Below are 22,542 nucleotides of genomic sequence, written 5' to 3'. Positions count from 1 at the left end.
CACTAGCAAACAAAACCAGAAAAAAAATATGGTGATGTGTTCAAAGTAGGACACATATGTGAAACAAAATGGGGTGAAACTCCCTAACTTAGCAGATGGTTCAAAATAAAGTTGCAAAGTGATTTGGTGTGACATTTGAGTTTTATAAAAAAAAATAAGCAATAAAGGCTGCTGTCTAATTCATTATTAGTTGTTCTTTTACACAAAAACAGTAAGAAGCAAAATCATCCATAAATGCCTGTTAAATCACATTCCTAGTCACATATAAAGAGTTTGATATTTTCTAAAATAGTGACTCCAAAGCTGAAGTATCAGATGTTCATAGTCCTTCTACAAATGATTTGTAAAATTTTCACAAAAATTTTAAGATGTTTAAAAGAATGTTCAAGGAGTCATAATAATAAAATGAAACAGTACGGCTCTGAACCCACATTTCCCTTTAGCCGGGTAGAAAACACTGAACAAGAAAAAGAGAACAGAAACATGTTTCCTTCTTTTCATACAGAATCTCTAATCAATAATTAATTGATTAATTAATTAACCCTGGCAATATCTGTACCTCCAGTGAGTAATCTCTAACCCTAACAATATTTTAGTGTTTAAACCAGCAGCTGTATAAAACCTAGTTTAGCCTCAGTATATCAGCAAGAACATATTATAGTCATGTTACAGTTTACATTATATAATATACCATAGGAAAATATGGTATCATATATAATGCTTAAAAATAAGATGATTTCTATTATGTAATCTCATTTTTTCTAATAAAGTAAAATAAACCCTTGGAGCAGAAAGGTACTCGTGTAAAGCTATATTGAAATTTCATCTTACCCAGTCAGAATGTCTATTATCAAAACTAAAATAGTGCAACAAACATTTATCATTGTGCGGACTATGTAGATACACTACCATTGGCTAGAATGTAATCCCATCCAGGAATTATGGAAGTCAAATAAACAAATAAGAGCTACCACAGGTCTGGCACTCCTGGATATGCCCTTGAAGCATAAATCAACACACCATAGAGACACTCACATTTACTGCAACACTGTTCACAATAGCTGAGTATGGACCCAAGCTAGGTGTTACTCAACAGAGATGGGTAAAGAACGAAGTGGTATGTCAACATGACAAACTACTTTTAGCCATAAAAACCAACAAATTTATTTCAATGTGAGAATAAATTTAAATGTTTGAAAGCAACAAGTTTTACCAGGAAATCTGGAATAAATGTACAGCACATTTTTAGCACAGGAGGGATGCAGCATGGAGGGCAGGGAAGAATATCACTACATGAATTTAGTCAGCCTCAAAGACAAATATTGCATGATTCCTCTCCTTCATAAGATCATGTAGGCATATATGACAGAAGTGGATAAGTAAAAATTATCTAGTAGAAAATGATCAATGGGAGAGGAGGAGATTAAAAGGAGAATTAGTAGAGTGTGGGGCAAGATGCTTGATACCATTAGGTACTTGTATGAAAATGTTCTTATGTAACATGATACTATGTATAGTGAATATAAGCAATGAAAAAAAGACCATCTTATAAGTAAAATCACTGAGAGAATATTAAACATATAGAAGACAGTGAATGTATCCATGTAGACATGCATAAGTACATGTAAAGAATACTATGTTGGAAGAACAAAAAAGGCAGTGATAGGTAACAGAGAGGAATGGACATTTCACATCAGAGTCATGAAAACAGATATAAAGCTAATGATCTTCCTAGTTTTAACTCAGTCACAAATATTTTTATTATGGGATGGTTTGTGATAGATAAGAGTATAAACATATAATTGATACTAAAAGACCAGAATCCAAAATATAGCTCCAAAGCTTCAGTGTTCTGAAGTAGAAGGTCATCTGTTCTGAGGAGAAGGTCATCACAGTCTATGGAATCTGAATCTAGAAAGTGGTTCTTGCCATCCCACAGTCAAAACTCTGGCCCATAATTTGTTCTTGTCTGAAAGAACTGCTGTGATGGAAATGGACAGTAACCTGAGGGAAAGAAGGTCCAGCAACAGGCCCAAAGTTGGATCCAGCTCAAGGGGAGGCCCCAAAACTTGACACTATTACTGAGGCTATGGAATGCTAACAAAAAGGGGCCTATCATGACTGCCCTCAGAAAGAGCCAACCAGCAGCTGAAAGAGTCAGATGCAGATATTTGAACCCAAACCAATGGACAGAAGCTGCTGACCCCTGGGCTGACCCTGTAGGAGGACTAGCAGTCTCAATTAACCTGGACCCCTGAGATCTCTCAGACAGTGGAACCAACCAGGCAGCAGACACCAGCTGATATAAGACCTTCAACACATATACAGCAGAGGACTGCTGGGTCTGGGTTTAGTCAATGAAGATGCACCTAACCCTCAAGAGACTGGAGGCCCCATGAGTTTAGAGATCTGGTGGGATGGGGGTTGGGGATAGGGACATCCTTGTGGAGACAGGAGGCAGGGAAGTGGTATGGGATGTGGAACGGTCTGAGGGTGGACCAGGAGGGTAATAAAACCTGAGGTTTAAAATAAATTAATAAATGATTTAATGAATAAAATTTATTCTCAGTAAAACAAAAAAGAAAGAAAACAATGGCTATGCTTTTGTTGGCTACAGAAGTTATAACAATGAATATTATGTTTAAATTACCAAAAAAGTAATAAAAATTTTACTAGCCATGATAATAATAACCTGTTACAAGATTCCTGTTTACAGCATGGACTTCCACAATGGTTAAAATATGTTCACCGTGTATATAGTGATATATGGTAACTCCCTTTTTTAACTGAAATGTTTTTTCATAAAATATAATTTGATCATATTTTTTTCTACCAGATCAGTTTCTTTTAGATTCTCTCTACTCATTGAACTTTATATTCTGTATTTTTTTAAAAACAAACAAAATAAATCACCCCGGAAGCATTGCAGATGTGGCTGCTGTGTCATATGTGTATCAGTAGGTGACACAGAGAAGCGAGTCTGTGTCTATGCTCAGTGCTCTGGCCAATGGACATCTGAATGATTAGTAATCTAACATTCTCTGAAAAAAAGCGAGCCCAAGACAACCACCAGGCCAGCACCAGAGAGCCCAGACATGCAGCTATCCTAAGATAACCACCAGTACTATACTAGGCAGGCTCAGATGAGTTTCCAGGATGGGGAGCAAGCCAGAGACTAGAGGAACCTCACCTGGTACCACCAGCACCAGGCAGGAGTGAGCTTAAGACAGACAATTTTCACAAGGGGCCACTCCAGTGGGCAGGGCAAGAACTGAGCCTCAGACGACCACTAGACCTGTGCTATGGGGCCTGGACAGGGAGCTAGCCCTGAGATGATCACCAATCCAGTGCCACACAGAGGGAACAACCATGTCCCAGATGACCCCTGTGTCATACCAGAATGCTCCAGCAGGACATAGCACTCATGAGACTACTCCAGAGATGACCCCAGACACTCACAGACCCCGGGTATGACTAAAAGAAGCAAATAAGTGGTGGAGAAATGGAAAAGGAGAAACAAAAGGATGTGGGTACAATGAAGAGAGGCATAACTGGAGACTCGGGGGTGGTGAGGAACAGCCTGATGTGAGTAGCCAGTGATGCCACCTGTCACCGTGGTGGGGGCCTGCCCTGTGCAGCCTATGGGAGCCGCATTTGGGTCTATTGCCCTGCAGCAGCAGGGGTCTGTTACCATTAAAAGCCAGTAGGACTTTTCTGGTCTGGGCTATTGCCCGGGAACATATTAGTATCTGAGGGCTGTGCAGAACTGGCCTCACCCCCCAAGTGAGCATTGTGAAAGATCTAGCCCTGGAGGCATGAAAGCAGTAAAGCTAACCTTGCCTCTAGCCAGCTTCAGTACTCAGGAGAATGGCCCTGCACATTGCAGGAGTTGTGGGTGAGTAGGACCCAGGGATGTGAGCATGGGAGGGCTGGTCCTACCACTAGTCTCCTGTGCAGTGGCATGGATGAGTAAGAGATGCTCTCTTTCCATCTTGCCTCTCACCACTTGTGGCAGGCAAGAGACCCAGCCCTGGGGTCATGATCCTTAGGCAGCGGGGACAGGGGTTCACTAAGACCTGACACTATTGCCAATGCTATGATGTGCTTACAGACAGGAGCCTAGCATGGCTCTACTCTCAGAGGCCTGACCAGAAGCTAGATGAGACAGACGCAGAGACTTAACCCCAACTATTGGACTGAAGTTGGGGACCCCTATGGTTGAATTAGAGGAAGGATCAAAGAATCTGAAGAGGAGGGTGACCCCATAGGAAGAACAGCAGTCTCAGCTAGCCAGGACTCAAGGAAGCTCCCAGAGAATGAGCCACCAACCAGGCTCAACCAGGAAGCATACAGGGGCTGGTCAGAGGCTCAGAATGTGTATCAGAAGACTGCCTGGTCTGACCTCAGTGGGAGAAGGTACACGGAATTCTAAAGAGCCTTGAGGCCCTAGGGAAGGGGGGGGTTTCGGGAGGGGAAGCACCCTCTCGGAGGCAAGGTGGAAGAGGAATGGGATGAGGAACTGTGGGAGTGGGAACTGGGTGCGCAAGAGCTAAAATGTAAACAAATATAAAAATTAAAAAAAAAAAAAACAGGTTATCCTAATTTCATGTAGAAGAGACATGAGTCCCTGTATGAGAAGATCATTTGCTTTATCTGTAGTGAGTAAAAGGATTTGAGCAGTAAACAATCAGTGTTACCATGCATGGCATGGCAAATCTGTCCAGTATGACAGAGCCAGTATAGGCAATAAGGCTTAAATTCCCTTACAGCAACACGTAAAGACATTCACTGTGGTACAACTCTCTCAATCTCTGTCTTCTCATATTTTCATATAAAGTCTGCCATATCAGCCGTGAGTCAGTCATAAGGCCTTTTGTCATCGTTCCTTCTGCAGAGCTCTCCCAAGTGCTCAATTCTTGCCTTACTGAATGACTGCAATTTCACCCCTTCCACACCTGAATAACATTCCACATCCTACTTCAAATGGAAAAACATCTGCATATCAGACACCTTTAAGTATGCCACTAGGCTCTAAGTGACCCTGGTAGTAATATGCTGCCTTGTTTCATGTGCTGAGGGATGCTTAAAAAGCCAGAAAATTTTAGCACAGGATTTCCCAGTTTACCAAACTCTTATATATGACCCATATTTGAGTAAAAACACATACAAATAGAAGAGCTGCTATCTGTAAGGCAGTTCAAGTCCAGACCTCATTGCAAACTCCTGCATAGAGTCAACTGTGGAGCAAGAAACCAAATGGTCAACCCATAGCCATGATAATGGCTATGAGGAAGGCATATGACAGACATACTGTCTCCTCTCTGACACTCCTTTGGATTAGAATAAGCAGGTCTACCAAAGCCCTAGACTTGCTATCAGGATAGATACATAATTTATGTGCTGATGAGAGAGTAACATTATTAGGTAGACACAATACAGTTCTGAGTTTCATTGTTGGTAATATTCACATCTTACAGAGCTCTTTGATCTAGACTATCATGTATTATTTTGTTTATACATCATATTTCTTCATAATCTTCACATTCCAATTAAATGTAACAATCAATATTTTGCATGATAAAACATAAAATAACTTTATCCAATAGTATATATACTCTACTGTTCTGAAGTCTCTTGAGCTAATTGCTGCTTTATTTGAATTTTATTAATTTCTAAGTTGACCAGACAGCCCAACTCTCTACACTAATATAGTTTTAAAACAACATTTACTCATTATCAGAGTCCTGTTTTGAATGCTTGTTTCCCAACTGAAGACACTACTTTAGGAATGTGTAAACTTTTTAGTGATAGAAAGCATCTGAAAGAAACAGGTCAGAAAAGGAGAGCCATTGAATGATAAATGAGGCCCCTCATTCCTGTCATTCTGTCTATGTTTTGGTTTGTCATGATGGGAACAACCGCCACTACACAATCCAAGCGCATTAGCTAAGCTGTTCCTCTATGCCAGCCCACTGATACTATGAGCCAATACAAATTCTTCTCTTAAGTTGTTTCTCTCAGTATTATAGGGACTGAGAATTAATCATGGAATCTGATATCAAAGAACTAGGCTAATAATAGTGATTAAACACTACCCTGATATTCATAGGACTTCAGGATGTTTTGGTGAAGGAACGTAGAAGACTTTAAAAATGTGGATTGGAGAAATTCTACAATGTTATAAACTGCTTAATGGGAAAGGCTGGTGGGAGCTCAGCTCAGCACAATAAGAAAAATACACAGTATGAGGGTCAGATACAAGAAGTTCTGGATGAAGGGTAGGGCTAGAGAAATGTTTCAGTGGCTGAGAGCACTTCTTGCACTTGCAAAGGACCAGGCTTCGAACCATCATTTACATGGCAGCTCATGACCAGCTTTACCTTTAGTTTCCAGAGATCTGATACCACCTTCTCTACTCTGTCGACTCTAGACACATACATCATGTACACTCATGTGCACAGACAAGACATTTACACTGAGAAAAATAAATATAAAGAAAAATATATGTTTCAGATGAGAGCGTGGATTATACTGGAAACTGGAATAAAGGCCATTTACTTTATATTCTAATGAACATTTTGGCTGCATTTTGCCCATGTGCTAGAAAAAAAAAATGGAGATAAACTCAGAAGTAATTGACTAATTTGGTGGAATAAATTTCAAGACAGCATAGTTCTCAGTTAGGAGCGTAATTACTACTGACTCCTTTATATCTGCTTATGGTCGGAATTTTACTCAAAAAAAAAAAAAAAACCAGGAAAGAAAGATGTGAGAAACAGTGTTGCATCACAGAAGAAGATTTAAAAAGATAAACAATCAAACGGGAACTTTAAAAATGATTAAGAAGTCAAACACTTTTCACTGGAGCAATTAAAGAACTATCTTGAGGATATTTTTGAAATTATTCAGACCTCATGCATCGAATACTGGTAATAAAACTGAATACTCAGGTATAACACATTTAAAAGGAGAATGCCCACATTGCTCCCTGTGCAGAGAGAATCCCGGGAAATAAGTGCATTTTTGAGTTCTTCTACTCAAAATCTCAGAAGCCCATGCAGCTATAGTCAAAAGCAGCATAGCATAGCTAATTGCTCAAGCTGACAGCAAAACTTAGTGTTATCTAGGTGGTACTGATTCTGCAGACAGGCAAGATGGAAGATTTATGGGGTCATGGATGTTACTGCCAAGACTTCAGAGTAAAGCCTGTGAGGCCAAGTATTGTATAACAGTTGGAGTCTCTGCAAGAATCCCTTAAAAGGAGTATGGATTAACCAATAAGGATGTTTCTGAGGTTGAAATGGAGACCTGAGGATGTGAGAAATGCTGAGAAGACTGAATGTTTGTTAATAGAAAGTCATAAGCATTGAATGGAAACAAGCAAATAGGAATACCTCAAATTCTAAAAGTACTATAGCCATAAAAGAAAGACTACACAGACTGATGGGAGCTCACACTACGTGACCAAGCACATTCCCTGTATCCTATCATGAATATGTAGAACTTCTTTTTTCCCTTCTGGATTCAGTATTTCCTTGTTCTCAGAACATCCTTTATATGCCATCACTTCTCCCTCTTAAAATGGGAGATATCAGAATAATGTGGTTTCTTTTTTTATTATCGGGGCTCACAGTAAAAAGATTACTTTTTTTTTCCAGAAGAGATCTTGAACTTGGGATACTTGAACAAAGTTGGGGGTGTTAAAAGTAAGGGGTTCTTGAAGATAGATTAACTGTATTTTGTATTATGAGATGTCCATTAGCCTTTAGGGTCAGGGGTTTAATGTTGTGGTGCGAAGCTGAAATGTTTCCAACAGTCTTATCTTTTAAAAAAGTGTTCCTCAAATAGAGGCACTATTTGGGAAGTCTGTCAAACTGGTAGAAGGCAGAACATAGATGGTAGAAATTGGTCTCACAGGGTAAACCTCTGAAGAATAGTTTATACTGGCCCTTGGTTACCGCTGTTACATCTTCTTCATGGTCTTCCATGATGTAAACATTTACAGTTGTCAAGAACTGAAGCTGCTCTGTTAGGAGTTCCCCAACACGATACCCTAAAATTCTTTCAAACTGTGTAGCAAAAGAAGTCTTCCATTATCATATTAAATTGCTTTTTCCAGATACTATGGCCACAGTGATGTAAAATAAATATATAGTAATACCACTATGTAAAGGATAGGCAGAAGTTTTAAGATTGGAATTAGAAATGGCTTAATTTAAAACAAAAATATCTGTCTACTATATCCAACATAGTTTAAAATTGACACAGGATCTCATTGTGTCAATTGGATGTAAAAGAGGATATCAACTGGAGGTCTTTTTATCAGAGAAAACTTACCAAAGTATGTGAATGAAATGGACTCTTACAGCCATCAGTGGATATGCAAAAATGAAGCAAAGTCAGTGGTAGGAATAGACAGGGTACAGGATGCGTATTGCTAACTGACTTTCTCTCAGTTGTTTTTCCTTAACCTGAGCCAAAGAATTGAAATCCATACATAAAGCAGATTTGTAATTTAAGGTCAAATTTCTCACCATTAGAAATCCTGAGTTTGTATCTCTTTAGTGTCTAACATGAATGGTGGTTAAAAGGCCAGAAGCATCGAGAGAACCAAATCTTACTCAATTGGTTCAAAACTATACTTTTCATTAGAGCAGGCTAATTTTCCAGGAGTAAGCTCAAAGCCAGGATCCTTGGGAAGCTGCATGTGTCAGTTCTGGAGTTCAGTGAAGGATATGTATCGCCTGCACAAAGCATAATTCAGAGGAGAACTAAGGACACAGATTGGAGAGGAGGGCAAACAAAGATTGTGGAGCTGATTTGGGGAAATTTACTACACCCGTCTGTCCCCGGGGTTGGCAGCTAATGTGAGGGGAAACCCAAACTTTCAAGAGAGGTTATGAAGTTCACCTTGTGTGCATGGCTGGATCAACAGGAGAGAGTGAAGAAGGTAAAACAGAGTTTATCCAGTGTGATCTATGACCCCTATAAGATCTCAGAAGGAACTAGTTCTGTATATCTAGTTTTGTGGTACATAAAGCTGAGAACCTACTAATACTAATTCTCTTGGTCTCATAATCAAATTTGTTGGACCATAAATAATATTCCAACCTATGTCATTTCTACTGAGTAGTCTTCTATCTCACACTCACTGATTCTGTGTTGGGAATCTAATCAGATACCTGCGCCATATGCTTGCTCTCAAGAAAGTGGGCCAAAAGATAACTGTATGAACTCTGTGTTCTCATAACTTGGCCTTCTCAACCATACTGCTAGAAACAAAAGTACAGTTCAACACAAAGCTTCTACTATGTGAATATAGTAGTAATCAATTTTTCAGTCTCCTGACTCCTAGGTTACATGGCTTAGAGCACTTATAGTTTATAATATACATTAGAATTTGCTCAGCATTCGGATTTTTTCTTTTAGGTAAGTATTCCACTAACATTGAGTAGATGTTGCATCGATTCATTTACTTTTCTTCCACATGTATGTTTTCCTGTAAGAATGGATGTGTAACCTGTGTGTGCCTGCCTAATGACTACAGATAACAGAATAGGGATGGATGTGAGTGAGGAAATACAAACGTGGGTCCTCTGTAAGAGCATCAAGTTGTCTTCACAACTGACCTTTCTCCCCAGCCTTGATATTGCATTAGAAGTGAAATGTTTATTTATATAGTTATTTTTATTTCTTAGTCTGAAGGTTTTTTTTTGTTGTGTTTGTTTTTTATTGGATCTACTTATTTACATTTCAGATATTATCTACTTTCCCCATTTCACTCCTAGGAACTCCCTATCCTGTCCCCCCTCCCACAGCTTCTATGAGGGTGTGCCCCCACCCGTCCAACCACTCCCCACCCTTAAATTTCCCCACAGTGGGGCATCCCACCTTCACAGGACCAAGGACTTCCTCTCCCACCAGTGCCTGACAAGGCCATCCTCCACTGCATATACAGCTGGAGCTATGGGTCCCTCCATGCATGTTCCTAGGCTGGCAGTTTAGACCCTGGGAGCTCTGGTTGGTTGGTATTGTCACTCTTCCCATGGGTCCGCAAGCCCCTTCAGCTCCTTCAGTCTTCTCTTTACCTCCTCCATTGGGAACCCCATCATCAGTTCAATGGTTAGAGGTTTTTATTATTATTTCACTGGCTAACATATATGACCCGTTGTAAACCTTTGGAATTACCTACAGTTTTATTCTTCAAATAGATTACCATTATTTTCTACATAGTATATTAGTTATACAGAGTTTTGTATCCCTAAAACTGTACATGAGATACTAAAAAGAAACAAACATATTGCTTTTCTCTATGGCTGAAAGAAAAATTCACTCATCTAGGACTGTGTCAACAACAAATTGCATATAAACCAACATTGTCAAAGGACAAGGAAAAGTCATACTCACTTTGCATCCTGGTTATAGCATAAAAGGGCTCTGAGGACTAGAGCCCATATAAACACATTAGATAAACAATATTTAAGTAAAAGGAAACTGCATTTTGTCAAGTAGTATCTGCAACAATTACACAAGCACATATGGCTTCATTTCAGCTGTTTGCTTTCTAGCAGCTGTGAATGAATCCTAAGAGAGTTCACTCCAGGCAAATGTGCTTTAATACACAAATCAGACTCAGTATAGCTTTCTTTCTCTTTTGGGGATCATGGAAAAGTTGGTTGTCAAGCTAGAAAGTTCACACCATTCAGTTTTAATCTACATTTGACACAATACCACTCTCACATTGTAAGGTGAAAAGGAGAATTTTTTTCAAATGCTCCTAACAGGCTTTTTATTTTAAGAGTAGATTAGACATTAAGAAAACTTTGTTTCAATATCAATTTCTTAAAGCAAGTTACAAAGATTCCAAGATTATTTAAGGGGTCTTTGGAAGTTTTGATGGGAAAGAAAAACTGGTTTTTTTTTTTCCGACTCACCAGTTTAAACTAACTAATAATCTTATTGAAATACCATGCATATTGTTATCCCAACAATTTATGTAGAAATGCATAATAATTACAGTTACAGGACCTTGAGTCAGACCTCCTGGCTTCAGAATCTTATCCTGCTTCCTGTTGTCTGTGCTCCTTTGGGTGTGTAACATGAGAAAATAGTGATTCATCTAAGGATACTGATTTATTTGTAGAAAATATTATGATTCAGGAGATGCTTTCATGTTGTCTCATGTGCTGTCATTAAAATTGCCTTAAACTTCAGACATGAAAATGACTTTGGGCTAGGACAGGGAAGTAGACTCAGATATTTTGGTCATCCTGATAAGCCCTTAGAAACAGTGATCGTGGGAGTGTTTATAGAACTCTGTTTATTGCCTTGCTTGTACTCTGACTGTGTTTCTTGTTTTGCTTGTTCCTTTACTATTTGCATCTATTGCATTGCTAATTCCTCAACCAATAACTGACTTTAATACTTGCATGTAATTAAAATGCTATAAAATCAAAAAGGAGGAGGGGGATGGGATAGCAGTTTTCTAGGGAGGGGGAATGGGGAAAGGGGATGACATCTGAAATGTAAATAAATAAAATATCCAATAAAAATAAAATAAAAAGGAAAAATTGCCTTAAAATGTTAGACTAGTTATTTTTTTCTTCATTACAGAGATTCTGCTTTGTGCCTAGCACAAAATTGAGAATGGCAAAGGAAGCTTGTGTTTGTATAGAGAGACATACTATTCTCAAATAATCTAGGACATTCTATTTCACAAGAAGTTTCTGACTACATTTAAAGGGGTAAGGATGACTGCAGTACCTGGGTAGAGCCATCAACTCCACCATCTTTCATAAACTACTCATCCAGCATAGACTGGGAAAGGACTTATTCCTGGGAATTGAGTAGATTGGGATGAATTTAAACAGTGGGGGCACCTGGGCATGTTAAAATTATATGAGGAAAACCAGGCCAATAAATTTGTCAGGCACGCTATCTAAAAGAAATGGTCACTCTGCCCCACCCCCTCCTGTATTCCACAAAGTGACAGATCCTTATGACTACAATACTGTGACCATACTATGTGCTTCAAGAACTAGTAAGAAAGAGACTGTCCCTGGTACTTCAGCTATATTTCTTCCTGTTGCTATGACCTATTCCAATGCCTGACTGATCAGGATATGGACCTGAACCTGCCATTTTCTGCTTCTAACCCAGTCTGGACTTTCTCCTGAGGGTTGTGCTGAACAGCTTTCTTCTCAAAGCTTTTGTCCAGTAGCTAGCTCTGAGAGCAGCTCCCTCTGGGTACCAGTCTGTCTTTTATCTTAATAGATTTTCTCTTAGCCAACTTTTGAAAATTCTGAACTCTGCTAGAGCCTATTTAAATATATTCGTTCAGTAAACAGTATGCAAATGCCATAGATTATAGATGTATTTACTATGATTCATGAGGCAGGCCCACCCACTATTCAAGTGTCCTCTCCAGTGCTGAAAGTTTCTATGGACATAAATTTATGACTTGTTGTCAAAGAGCACCTTCGAAGCCCTCAAAATACATAGAGACTATGTGATAACAAATGCACTGCCACTACACTTGTAAAATTTATCCTGACTTCGGCAATCTTAATTATGGTGATTAGCAGTAATTAGCAGTGATGCAACTGCTCATAAGGACATTGTATACTGTCTGAATTAGAATTAGATATAGGTTTATAATACAAGCTCAAGAACATCCCGTTTCCTTCACATTCTTCAGTAAAGCTAATGGCATGTTAGGAGCTAGAGTTCTCAGGTCTAGTACTATATTATAAATATGTAACTTTAGGTGAAGTGTTGACGTGCCATGTGGTAGGAATGTAATTATAACAATACCTAGTTTATTATAGTGTTTGTTAGATTTCTGAGGCAGCTGTGTAAAGAGAAATAAATCAGAAAAAGACAGGACTCTGAGTTTATTAGCACACACAGCAAGGGTCAGCCTCTCTTCTTCAGGAAATTAAGAGGTCTTCCAGGGTAAGCTGGCTGCAGATGGCGTGAGGGTCTTGCCAATGAGGAAATTGTTGCAGCCGCAGGTGCTCAGTCACTCCCGAATCCTCTGTTTACTAAAATTCTTTGTCCAGAGAAGACAGGCTATCTCAACAGATATTCCTTTCTATGCAGACCAATATGTGAGAGAGGTAATCTGTAATCTCATAGGAATTTACTACCAAGGTCCTTTATCACTACTTAGCAAAATAAACAGTAATTCATAAGTCTTATACACCTAAAAGACCTATTGCATAACCATGAAATGATTTCTAAAGCATTAGTCATTACAATTACTATCCTTCTATTTTATATATTTTAAACTATGATACAGTATTCTCTTTAATCTACTAAGCATTATTTTCCACTACAGTTAGTGTCATGGAAAGATGTCAGCATGAGTTTGTTTCATTTACATAGCTCTTCCTTGAATCTTATTTAACCTTCTATACTAATTAAAAGTATTTTAAATATTTTAAAGCTTGTTTAAACTTTAAATTTCTATTATAATTCCTATAGTTTCTCTGTTCCTTCAAGAGAAAAAGTATTCATTTTGGAAAGGGAAAGATGTCAGAGATATGAAATAGAAGGACTCACCATTTTTATTTATGTCCATAGATCAGCAAAATTTTCTTTTGGACTGACTATGTACATGGTAATCTGAGATTGTATAGCAGAAATGAATGATACAGAGTCCCTGTGCGCAGAAGGTCCATTTTTCTTTCTTGTGATTCTATTTTTATATTGCTCTATTTCAGTCTATCTGCATATTAACAACAATGAAAAAGAAAGTCATAAATCAAGCCTGTCAGTGAGTTAGTTCTGCAGTCGCTAGAACACAGAGGGGACAAAATAGCTGAATGCTTGCCTCGACTGAGAGGTGAGGTTTGGTAAGGCATGCCTCTCTGTAGGAATGTGGAAGTGACACTATTCTGTTCTGATTTATGTTAATTTTATTAAAGTGTATATTGATCATGATTGTAGTCTCACAGAAAGCTTTGAGCTTCTCACTAATTTAATAAGCTCTGTATATAAGTGAGGAAAACTCTCTTCGGAGATGCCTTAAACTCCCAGCTTACCAGTGTCAGAAACTTCTCCACCAACTTTTCTCACTTGGTGCATCACCAAGATACTTACAAGTTCAACATTACATTGATAATGGCCTCAGATGGCATAACACGACACACTCCTTGAGAATGGCAAAGGTCCCTTACTATGTTTATTTTGTCACTTCTGAATTGCTAACAAGAGGAATGAACAGTTAACACCTCCACTAAAACAGACTGATAAACTATTGAACATGAATGACAACCTGAGATGAAGAGCTAATTTGTACCTTGACCCTGTAGTAGTATGAAGAAATAATTGTAAACATCTAATTGGTCACTTTGTAAGACAGGTACCCATTACTACTTCCGTCAATGTATTTTTTAGAAGTGTTATGTGTGAAAATCTAACAAAAGTGAGGGAGATTGCTCAGTGGTTCCACCTTACTGCTCTTGAAGATGATCTTTATAAACTAGTCTACAGATATTTTCAACTACAGTTCCAGGGGATATGACACATCTTCTAGCCTTGCTAGGTTGCAGGAACTCATGTGGTGTGCACACATTCAGACAAAACATTTATGCATATAAAAATAAAAACAAATCTTTGCAAAAATTAAAGTATAGAAAAAGAAAGCAATTAGGAACCTGTGCTAGCCCCTGTGACTTCTGATAGCTTGAACCTGGCTACAACTTTCCCATGGCTGCTCATCACAGTGTGAACAGGGTTGGTTACTAAGGCAACAGAAACAGGTAGACCCTAACGCTGGGAAACATCTCCATAAACCTTTAAGCAATAAGCACCAAATTTGGCCCAGACATTTGTAGGAAATAACTGAGGAACAATAATGTTAACTTTCTTAATAAGAAAGGTCACTGGAGAAACTACAAATTGGTGTACTCTTCTCTTAATAGTCCCCTTAAAAAAAAAAAAAAGTACTTCCGGTCGAACCGAGATCCTTTCTGACCCCTTTAAACTCGATAAAGAAAAAGTACCAGAACTGGTGTTTTCCACGGCTACAGAGCACATATGGAATGCCAACACAACCCTGATAAATATAGTTCCCTGTGAGCACACTGACAAATGCTCTCCTTATTAAATGTGAACCTGTCAAGTGAGACGATACTTCTAGGAATGCTGCAAAATATTCACTGTAGGAAGAACAACAACAACAACAAAAAACCATATCAAGTGAAGGACACATATTTTTCCACTTGAACTCAAAATAGCACATCTGTACAAGCTGCTGACCTGATGAGCTTCACCCAGCTTAGCACCTTTCTTTCACTTATTGAAGACATTAATCAAGTACCATACTTAAAAACCAAGTACACAAAAACAGGTGGTTCCCCTTTTTCTAAAGTGGAAGAAGCTCTATCCGTCTCCAGCTCCTGCACAGGTCACAGACAATGCTACAACAGTATTTTTCATTACAACTCCTTGTAAACCTGGCTGAGGCAAACCCATATTTACAGCCATATGGGGGTAGAAGCAAGAGATTTTAGAAGTAGAATTTAAATTTTGTCAAACAGTAAAGCTAAATGGAATAGTCTGGATTGAGTGGCCTATATCATATATAGGACACCAGAGTTGTCGCAAAGCTCTAACGGGAGTTGTTAGTTATTTGTTACTGTAACAAACACCTAGAGTGATCACCTTATAAAGAGACACTTTAGCAATTGTTTCAGAGATTTCAGTGCAGGGCAGAGGAGTAGCTTGTGATGAAAGCTTGTGGCTCAATCAATTGTTTACCTCCTCAAGGATAAGAAGCAAAGGCATATAAAAAGAGGGGCCAGACTTCTAATGTCTCTTATCCTTTCTGAAAACATATGCTAGTTAGTTAACTTCTTTGTACCATGTCCCATTCTGTAAAAGTTTCACCACCTCTCAGTATTGCTGCAGTCAGAGAACAAAACTTCTAACACATATATATTTTGGGGATAGTCTGCATCTAAACAACAGCAGCAAAAATATAAACGTCTAGTATTTTTATTTTAATAAATACATTTGTATTGCTTTTAAATGTTTTGAAATTATAATACTGACACATCATTCTCCCTTGTCTTTCCTCCCTAAAACATAATCCATGCATCCCCTTTGTACTCTCCTCTATCATCTATCTATCTATCTATCTATCTATCTATCTATCTATCAATGTATCTATCTACTTATCTATCTTAAATTATGGTCTCCTTTTTTTAAGTAAACACACACACATGTGTGTGCATGTGTGTGTATGTGTGTTTGTGTTTGTGAGTGAATCATTTAACAGAAATAGGAAACCAGTTATGTACTTGGTCTCATTCATGTCAAAAGAGGTTTGCTCTGACAGACTCAGGGGATAGGCTGGTCTTCTTGGCTGAATAAGAAAGGGAATAAACTATTTTCTTGCTTCTACATCCCTGTTCAAGTTTGTTAATTGTGGCCTGAAACTCCAGGTGCTCTGAAAATAAGCACTTTTTCTTCTGAAATAATGGTCCCTAGACAGAACATCACCTTCCATAAATTCACCTGAGTCATTAAAAAACATGTTCACGAAATTATTCTGTGTAATGAATATTATTGTTTGACCAAAGTTAAGCTCTTGACGATAAATGTTTCCATGGAGCTTATCAAAAACTCTTATGATGAAAGGCTTGTGTTTTTCAGAAAATAAACACAATATGAGCAAGACACAATATGAACAGCAACAGGATCCACAGTTCGACCTGAAATTAAACAAATACACTACACTAGTTCTGTGACTTACTGTGAAAGCAGAGCCCTCACAGGAGTCTGGATTTAGAAAGATTGTCTGTGGTGTTTGGCAGGAAGTGTTCTTCTACTGATAATCAGGTTTGAAGAAAAAGTGCTGCTGGGTAGCTCATCTCAGGATTAAATGGATCAAGACTGGATAAAAATTTCAAAATGTATTTTTTTTTTAGTTCCATTTGATCTTCTCTCTGAAAATGTTTTAGTTCAAACAAACATATTGCAAATGTACAATTTTTAAGGAACAGACAGACAAATGATAAGCAGGGTTGGTAATGTTTGTTTATAATCACACAGACTTACACACAGGGGAATACAACACGTCTTCCATTTTTACTGCTTCATCAAATGTGTGGCCAGGGCTCTGATTGTTCTATTCCACCTTAGTGAAATAAGGCTGTGACAGCAGTTTTACATCCTACCTCAAACACATTAGGAAATTATCACAGTTTTTATCTTTTTGAGAAAGGTTGGAGGATAAATTGTAATACTGGTAATGTCATAAATAAATAAAATCTAACACCTTTAAAAAGAATGATAGTGTTTTGAGCTTATATATAGAACACAGATTTAATGAAAATCCCACATGATAGAATACTTTAGGAAGTAATCACTTATCAAACATTTAGGGAGAAACACCAAAACTTCTAACACTGAAACAATAGTTTTACTCTACTCTTCTCTTCAGTACAAGTACATACACCATAACACATTCTTTAAGAGATGCATTTGGTTGTCGAACAAAGCATGAGGTGGTGATATTTGGTTAGATGCCAGTTATGAAATAGAATCATATGAATGCCAATAGTGAATATCCCTTAAAACTATATTTGTGAGGCTCTTTAGATTCACTGAGAGTCCACTGAACAGCTAGCCTGGAGTAGACATCATAGGAGTAAAAACAACAGTAAAGACCCTGCTTCAACAAGATAGAAGGGAAGAAACAACTCTTAAAAGTTATCCTCTGACCTCCACATTTGCCTTGTAACACATAGCAGTCATTATACGCATCACATCATAACACATACACACAACACACACACACAAAATAGATGATAGATAGATAGATAGATAGATAGATAGATAGATAGATAGATGACTAGGTAAATAAATTTATGTAAAGAAACTTGTAAGGTACAGATGCAACCCAGAGTGAGTGGCAATGTAAATTGTTGACATGGTGCAGCCATGATCATGGCCTTGGAGACTCAGAAAATTAGTAAATCTATTGTCCACATGGGCCAGGCTTAAGAGAAAACTTAAAGTTTTCTTTGAAATCCAGTATATTTTAAAACTAGCAAGTTGAGTTTCCTCCTCCCAGAGGTTTATAGACTGAGACTGCTTGCCTGCAGACTAATCCTGTATAGACTAACCTCACCTCAATGTGCTACATATACTAAGCATGCTGAGGTTGTGGGTTGCTATGGTAGTGGGTATGACTCCAGTAGACTGCACCCCCTAAACCTGACCCCAGCATTTCTATACATGTGTTTCTATGTCTCTCCTTTTTTCATCACTCTCTAACCTTAGTCAGGTTTCTGGGTCCCAATCCTCACTTGTCATTATGCATAATGATATGAAATCCAATTAGAAAATCAGAACTATTCTATTGTTCTTCTTTACTGATATCTACCATAGCAGCCATTAACCTAGGAAAAACTCCCATTGACGGTTGAAGCATATAAACTACCTTTATTCCTTCCTTCCTTCCTTTCTTCCTTCCTTCCTCCCTCCCTCCCTCCCTCCCTCCCTACCTACCTACCTTCCTTCCTTCCTTCCTTCCTTTCTTTCTTTCTTATACTTCTTGTTTCTAATCTCCTATTGCAAATGACTAAATGGCACAAAAATGATATGTATTAGCTACAAAAATTTAAAAATGTCATCCATAAGTCTGCAGAACAAGTTCAAGACTGACCACAGCTTTGAAATTCCAGAGTGTACATACAGTGTGTACAAACATATACACATGTGTATTTAATCAGTGGCACAGATTCCATGGCACTATTTTCTGTGTATACTACTCTCATAGATATTTTATAAGGACAATGTTTAAGATCAAATCAGGACTCATCAAAGTAGAACCAATCCAAGGTGTGGATTGCTTAATATTAGCCAACTGTTTGCAAAAGTTAAAATATCCTGCAAGAGAAAACTATAGCTGATATTTATTTCTGTGATCTTCAGGGCCGGTGGGGAGAAAAGAGCTGTTTTCAGTTATAACACCACCATGAACTGGATTCTTCAAACATAACAAAATGCAAGTAAATTGGCTACATAAATGAAGCAAAATTCTTACACTTACAATGCAGCATGAACATCCCAGAATGGATGCAGGAGCCTGTTTGTTATGTTATGCAAACACCAAGAAGCCTGAGGTAGGAAAACTGTGCATGACAGTTGAGCCTCTGTTATATAGGATGGCCACATGTAAATAAATCAAGAACACAATTCGGCATAACAAGAAGAAAATATTCAACAGTTCTTAGATCTGATGGGGAAAATGGAGAAATTTTGCAATAAAATACTAGGCAATCTACTTCCTCTAGTTGTTCATTTTATGCAAGTTAGAAATCTAATCAAGGCAGAGGGCTGAGGTGGTATCATCTTCACATCATTTTATTGCAAACACTTCAAGATTATACGAGGCAAGAAAAATGACAGTCATGTCAAACAAATTATTGGTGATTTTGCGTCTGCTAGACACAAAACTCTATCACTTGTCCCCTCTAAACACCATAAGCTGAGTCCAGACACAGCATCTGTCATTGGAGGCTGTCTGAACACTGCTTAGTTGTGATAATTTTCTTGAACACTAAATGTAAGAAAATGTTGAGTGTTTAGGACAAAATATTGTGAATAGGCATGAATTTCAAAAAAAAAATTGTCCTTTAGCAGCATGGAAACACATGATTAAGGAAAGAAAAATTTTAATGTAACACATATCATGTTATAAATAGTGCATATTTCATGGTACAATAAATAAAATAAAAATGATCATTTGAAGAAAAGTAGAAATTCAGAAGTATGAAGCCTTGACATCTGAGAGGAGAGATGAAATTTACAGCGCAGATAAGTAGATGTCACTTTAGTAAGAGGGAGGTTAGATCTTCTATTAGAAAAGGAGATAAAGGCTAATATAATCACAGACATGCACAAATTTGCTGATTTACAGGAGAAATATGAGACAGCTCTTCTGGGTGCCATTCATTTCAGGAGAAAAGAATTTTATCATCTGTGAAGGGGAAAAAAACACATTTTTAAGAAGGTTAAAAAAAAACAGAGAAAAACAAGAAAGCATGCTTGGGAGAAGGTGGTCAATGCAGGCTGCTGACAAAATTACCCAAAGCCTCCCCTGCCACAAGAGCAAGGAGAGAAGAATCAGTGATTCAGCTCAGTGTGTGATTCAGCTCAGTGTAGAGTGCCACCTACTTGTCCTGGGCAAAGCTCTTTGTTGCAATACCTACACTGGAGAGGGAGGGAAGTGAGGGAGGGAAATATAGAGAGACAGAGACAGACAAAGTCAGAGATAGAGACAAGAAACAGACACAGAGACACAGAGACAGAGACACAAAGAGAGAAACAGAAAGAGAGGGAGGAGAATTAGAAGCTGAAAGAAACACTGGAAAGTGGTCATTCAAGGTAATATCTGTATTATGATAGGAGAACTCTATATTAACTGTATTGTTCTAACTGCCCACATTTCTCCAAATCTTCTATCGCACAATATCTTTGCAAAATACTAAACTGAGATTGACAGTGGGAACAGCTGTTTTAGCAGCCACAGAAGATGGTGGAGTCTCTTTAGAGCAGCCAAAATCCCAGTATTTTGCTCTTCAGGAAATCTGAAACATTCTGTTTGCAACAATTTTCCTTGATTGATGTGATCCAGAGCTTACCCAATATGGAATTCCTTTTATGAAATGAGGTATTCAAATTTGTATATATAGATATACATTTCCTTTATAATGGTTTTTCTAGAGACCGACACTAGAATATTCTACCCAGAAAGGTGGGGAAGTAATGGCTCTTTAGCCTACACACTTTAATGTTCATATATTTATGATTATGTATACAACAGTATCATTCACTAAAGAAAAACACAGAAAGAGCCATTTTGTGCTTAACTGATCAAATTAAAAAAAAACTTTGCAGTCACTGGGGAAAGAAGCAGAAGAGAAAGCATCTGAAAAGAGAAAGCCTAAAGACCTGGCAGGTTTTGTAAAGTAGGTGCCACCATAGGTCAGTGATCTCCAGCAACGGAGAGCACGCCCAGCAGCTGCTGCTGTGTATCACTTATTTTGATAACTCAGTCATCTCCAATAAGCTTACCAAAAGCATTTTCTCTTTATCAAAATGAAGAAATCTTGTCTTCAATGGTTTAAAGGATTAAAGTGGATTCCTTATAATATTAATAATCCCTTCAAAAATTCAGGAGAATGGACACATGATAACAGAGCTATCACAGAAAATAAAGAGGGAAGATTACCATTATGCACAATCACCAGCAGGTGGCAGGAGCTAAGCCTATAAGGACAGCGTTGCTACTATACCTGGAAGGGGTGCTGGTGTCCCACCTTAGTTCACGTGGAGAAGGTGATACAGAAATGATCTTAATGTCATTTGCCCAAAGGCAAGCTATCAAGAACTCTCATTCCCATTGCAATGATAGAACAACAACCTAGTTTCAAGCCAATGGAATTTCGTATATCAAACTGTGCTAAATTATGTTTCATTATTTACAATATTCATACATATGTTAATTTGAAAATCAGTCTGCACCAGTTTTAAAAAAATGAGTTGCAAGCACTCTTCAAATTGCTTATGCTCAAATAATTGTGCATTTTATATATTTTTTTTAATTATGCTAATTATATTCCTGATAGCCCTGTTAAAGTAAATAAATTCTTACATTCTTTTGTACTTCATACATGTCAATATCCAAGAATGTTATATGGAGTACTCAAATCTACACTGTTACTTTATTTCATTGTTACCTTGTTTCAAGAGAGTCTATCTACTGGGACCAAAGCCAAAGGTTAGAGATATTGTTGCCTTCGCTTTTAATTCGATAATAGTTCACAATGACTTTTATTTTATTGTACTTTTTGTTCTTAAAAATAAAGATACTTATAAGTTCAAGTTTTGGGGGGGCTTTTCATAGTTAAACTACTATATCTTTTGTGAATGCATGTATGCATGCTTGTGTCTTTTTAATATTTTAGAACTTTATTTCAGATATTATTGAAAAGCAATTCCTTTTCTGTATATGAATTATATGAATTACCTGAAGATAAAATGCTTGTTTGTGGCTATAAACTGAAAGAGCACATATTCATGATGTATGATGAGAGAAAAAAGACATTTCGTGAATATACCGAAGCAAAGTCCAATCACATCTGTTCTCACTCCTTCATAGGAACCATTTCCTAGAATTATTTTTGGTAAAATGTAATTTAAAACTGTATTATGTCTTTTCTGTATAAGAGATCCTAGTTACTAATTTCTATTTCTTTATCTTTCAACAGAATTGGGTCTGAGACTGCAAATGTGCCATCGCTTAATTTCAGTATTTCAAATCCTAAATGGGCAATTATAATTTTGACCAAGTGATTAAATTTTGCTCTAGTTTCTCTTCGATGGAAATTTTATTAATTACCTTCATAAATTTCAAATTCCATTCCGTGAAATAACCCAGTATCTTTTTTTCAACTGCTCATTTAAAATTCTATGAAGACAGAGAAGCATTAGGATATATTGGATCATGGAAAAAAAATCAGC

At 37.7% G+C, this 22,542-nt stretch overlaps 1 non-coding gene across 1 annotated transcript; it reads left to right on the top strand.

The window, feature by feature from the left end:
* The first annotated feature begins 2,907 nt into the window (after window positions 1–2,907).
* LOC117709714 (small nucleolar RNA SNORA17) lies at window positions 2,908–3,039 on the top strand. Its single transcript, XR_004606956.1, has one exon. It is a non-coding gene; the product is annotated as a small nucleolar RNA SNORA17 (small nucleolar RNA).
* The last annotated feature ends 19,503 nt before the right edge of the window (window positions 3,040–22,542 follow it).

Source organism: Arvicanthis niloticus, chromosome 5 (genome assembly GCF_011762505.2).
Source record: "Arvicanthis niloticus isolate mArvNil1 chromosome 5, mArvNil1.pat.X, whole genome shotgun sequence".
Taxonomy (NCBI): Eukaryota; Metazoa; Chordata; class Mammalia; order Rodentia; family Muridae; genus Arvicanthis; species Arvicanthis niloticus.
Note: the sequence above shows the minus strand (reverse complement) of the source record. Positions and strands in the feature narration are given on the sequence as shown.